This window comes from Bos javanicus, chromosome 13 (genome assembly GCF_032452875.1).
Source record: "Bos javanicus breed banteng chromosome 13, ARS-OSU_banteng_1.0, whole genome shotgun sequence".
NCBI classification, from domain to species: Eukaryota; Metazoa; Chordata; class Mammalia; order Artiodactyla; family Bovidae; genus Bos; species Bos javanicus.
The window spans coordinates 59297244-59301811 of NC_083880.1; the positions used below are offsets into that span (position 1 = coordinate 59297244).

A 4568-nucleotide genomic window follows, 5' to 3' on the forward strand; every position below is an offset into this window, starting at 1 on the left:
GTCCCAAAGAGTCGGACACAACTGAGCACAGCACGTGGAGTTGGAGTTGGAGGCTGCTAAAAGCCCTTTCAATAAATTCTGTTGTTTTTTTTTTTTAATAGTGGATGAGTTTCCTGTAGCTGCTGTAATAAATTACTATCGACTCCATGACTTAAAACAACCCACGTTTATGATCTTTCAGTTCTGAAACTCTGAAACCCAAAATCAGTCACTGAACTAAAATCAAATGATGGCAGGGCTGCATTTCTGTCTGAAAGTGGTGAGGAGAATCTTTTTCCTTGCCTTTTTCAGCTTCTAGAGGTTGTCCTCATTCCTTGATTGATGGCTGCTTCCCTGCATCACCCAGCCTCTGCTTCCATCTTCATGTCTCTGACTACTGACTCTGACCTCCCTGCTTCCCTTGCGATGACATGAGCCTCACTTGGGTAATCCAGAATAATCATCCTATCTCAAAATTCTTAATCACATCTGTAAAGTCCCCTTTACCATGTCCATATTCACAAACTCTGGGAATTAGGGCATGGACATCTTCAGAGACCATTATTCAGACTACTAGAAGAGTCAGTTTCTGTTGCTTGCAACGAAAGAATTCTGGTTGAAACAGCAAAAGTCACAAATCCAAGGTCTAAAGATATTCTATTTTGTTTTTAATTTGAATTAGAACGCTTTAGGAATGGCTAGGACCCCACAGTTCACTGAAGCCCTGGGACATTTTTTTTTTGCTTTTAATTATTTAAGTTACTTGCCTAACCTTTGAAGGCACCAAGTTTGCCACCCCTGTAGTAGATTTAAGCCTGTGGGTTCCAAAGACTTAACTCCATCTCATTATTTGAATATGATTGGAGTTGGAAGATGGATACAATGGGATTAGTCGCTCTTGGCAACACCAGCCAAGGACAGAAGGATGTATCAAGACAAAGGAATGGGTGAATGGGTGGATGGATGAATGGACAGTGGGATGTATGGATGGATGAATGGATAGCGGGATGGGGGGATGGATGGATAGATCGATGGATAGATAGTGGGATGGGTGAATGGACAGATAAGTAGAAAAATTAAGATTATCAGGCATTTACCAGGACGAAGCCCCAGAAGTAGGAAAGATGTGGAAGAAAACACTTGTGTTATACACACAAAGAAAAGGAGATGGCAACTTTGCTGTTTTGGTTCATGGTGGAAATAAAAATCCTCTTGAACATAAACCTTCAGTCGGTTTTGTTTCTGCAAAACAAATGACAGACCGCTGCTTACAAGCTCATTACAGAGAGAATCCACGCCACCCACTCTCAGCCTCTCCAGCCCATTTGGAAGATTCGGTCCAATGAACCAAGAACCCAGAAAGGAGATGGGGAGTGGGAAGAGGACAGAATCAGATGCTCTCAAATAGCTATAAAAAGAACTCGAGGTTCAGAGGAGAAGAAGTAATCATCCTATAATTGACTGCTTACTAATGGAATCTATTAATTTATGGCCACAAAAGAATCAGCTAATTTGTGGTTAATGGTGTTTAAAAGATAAACAACATAGATTAACTCTAGGGAGCACCATCCCAGTTTTCAGGGATCTGCCTGCACAGATAGCTTTCAACGTGGGAGAGGGAAGACGGAGGGGTTGGTGGTCAGCTGCCACTGAGCAGTGAGTGCAAACCCCCAAAGGAGTCTTCTTCACTCTCTAGAGTTTCCTCTCAAATGTCCTTCTCTCTGGACACAACATCACCCTGGCTGTTCTTACACAAGATTCCACCTGCACAGCAGCCCCCAACCTGCCATGTCCATGCCCACCTCCGGGCCTTTGCTGCCATGCCTGCTACCTGGGCTGCCTTCCCTCCCTGCTTCCAGTGAAAAATAACACAGATGATTAACAGCTAACTGAATGACTCTTCACTTGCATTGGACACCATGCTAAGTGTTGCACACACATTATCTAGATGAAGGATTCCTTGAAACCCCCCATGAAGCTGGTCCCAGTCTCAGCCCCATCTTATAGGTAAGAAGACTAAGGGCTGGAAAGGCAAATCCATGTGTCCAAAATTTTGGCACAGATGCACACAGGTCTGAAGCTGAAATCCAAGTCTGGTCCCAGAATCCACAATCTACACCAGCATTTCCCAAACCTGACTCATTCTCATACAATATATCCCGCCCTTTCTGCAAACCATTTAGCATCTCGTGCCCTTTCTTTTTATATTTATTTATTTACTTAGCTGCACCAGATTTTTAGCTGAGGCATGTGGGATCTAGTTCCCTACCTAGGGATCAAACCTGGACCCTCTGCATTGGAAATGCAGAGTCTTAGCCACTGGACCACCAGGGAAGTCCCTAGGATCTTTCTTTAAATAAACTCCTCCCTCTTCTTTTTCCTATTTTTTTCTTCTTCTTTTTAAATTTTCACTTCATCCCTGGCCGTATCATCCAGGACTGATAATGTAATAATATATTTGTTTTAAAGACAAATTTGGAATAAATACCTGACTACTAAAATACACATCTGCCTGGTTCGCATCTTATAATCTTGTAAACTACCAGTGGTACAAGAACTACACAAATTCTAACCATATATCCTGACAAACCATAATCAAGTGGCTATGTGTGCAGTTGACCATAGCTAGCATCCTGCATGCACTATCGAATTTTACCCTCTGCCAATCCTTGCCCAATGCAACCCACCCTTTGAAATGTACTGGAAGCCTCCCTTGCCCGCCTTGACTCCTCCAGCCCACAGACATCCTTCCCTTTGTGGACAGAAAATTCATGTCATTAGCAAACCACAAAAAGACAGGATGAAAACAAGGATATAGGATTTGTTTCCTCAAGTAAATTGTAAGATCCTGGAGGAGGACTGGAAAAAAAAAAAGTGTCTCCTATATCTTGAGGGCTGAGCTCGGGGAAACAGAAATGGAAGAACACAGCCAGCATCCGATACAGCCTGGGGAAGCGGCTGGAAAGGATGCAGGAGGATGACGTCACTGTCATGGCTGGGTTTGGGCTGGCCTGAATCCATCCTCCTCCATTTGCCAACAGTGCTCAGAATTCACCTGGGAGCACATCCTCCCTTTTCTCAGCCTGGTGCTCCAGGGTGGGCCTGTGATCCAGGCATGGGCAATTGGTGCTAAATGTCCCCTAAGCCACTGCAAGTGGTTCTGAAACGGGGCTGTGACCCAAACTGGGCGGAGGGAGTCAGGCCCAGGACTTTGGTTCAAACGGCTCGGGTAGGAGAAGCAACCTGTCCGGCTGAGACTGACTCTCAAGATGCTGGAGTCATCTTGCTCCCACAAGAAGCCTCCTGGGAATTAAAATCCCCATGGAAGGGACTTCCCTGGTGGTCCAGTGGTTAGTGCCTTGCAATGCAGGCAACGACGGTTTGATTCTTGGTTGGGGAACTAAAATCTCACGTACAGTGGAACAACTAAGCCCATGTGCTTCCACTAGAGAGTCTATGCGCCACATTGAAAGATTCCACATAACACAACAAAGATCTGACACAGCCAAATTAATTAATTAATTAAAAAAACATGGAAGATGCAGACATACGGAGAGAGGGCAGGGCTTGGGACATTGTTTGAGAACCTGGATCAAGACATGCCTGAAACCAAGATCTACCCCCAGATTTTTCAGTCAACCAAGGTCCTCTGGGCATAAGCGTTTTTTGAGTTGAGTTTTCTGTCACTTGCAACCAAAACACCCTGGCGAAGCTAGAGGAGCCACTGACTACGACTCAGGAAGCCAGACTCTGACTGCATCTCCTTGTGACCCTGGTGAGTCACTTCACCTTGCGTCACCGTGACCACTCCTTTAAGGATGCTCTCCACCCCCCTCCCCACTCCTTCCTGTCCCAGTCCAGCCCCATCACTCCCCAGTGTTAATTCTGTGTTCCTGTCCTCGTTTGCCAGTCATCTGTCTCACTCACTGCTACACCCCTAGTGCTCACAGTCCCGGCACGAGGAGGTCCTTGGTAAATGTTTATTGCACAGTCCTACCTTGATTTCTCCACCTGTGAAATGGGAAGGAGGTACTGCATTTTTTTCTCAGGATCCTCCGGCAGGGCTGTGCTTTGTCTCCATTGCTGCTTTCCAGAGTTCTGGGAATGTGGGGAGAGGATCTCACCCACAGGCACTGCCTCTGAGCCTCCTATTCATGAGGAAGAAGGTGGTGACTTTCCTCCTTCGCTCCTTCCTTGACCTACACACCTCATTGACCAGGAAGTCCCTCTTGACATCTGACCCAACCTTTCATGCTGCAACTCAAGTCCTTTCTCAGGCCTGGAGTTCACAGACTTTCCAGGCCACACAAGAGCAGAAAAGAACCAGTTGAAAAGAAACCTTGTGAAAAAAATAAAAACTCCTTTGCCTCAAAGATGCCCCCGTTTTCTTCTCACAACCAGTTTCTGACTTTGCAGAAAGTTCCTTTCTTGTCTACACCTATGAACAAAGCCCTTCTGGAGATGTGGGTGCAAAAGATGAGAATAAAATAAATAAACTATCTGTTTAATCGTTCCTATTGTCAAAACAATGACTGAGCCAAAATACCTTTGCTCTGATTCATCCAACTGACATCCCTTGGGAGGGAGGA

General features: G+C 45.3%; 1 non-coding gene across 1 annotated transcript; it reads right to left on the bottom strand.

Moving 5' to 3' along the window:
• Positions 1-2240: 2240 nt before the first annotated feature.
• Positions 2241-2313, bottom strand: TRNAG-UCC (transfer RNA glycine (anticodon UCC)). Its single transcript has one exon. It is a non-coding gene; the product is annotated as a tRNA-Gly (tRNA).
• Between the last annotated feature and the right edge of the window lie 2255 nt (positions 2314-4568).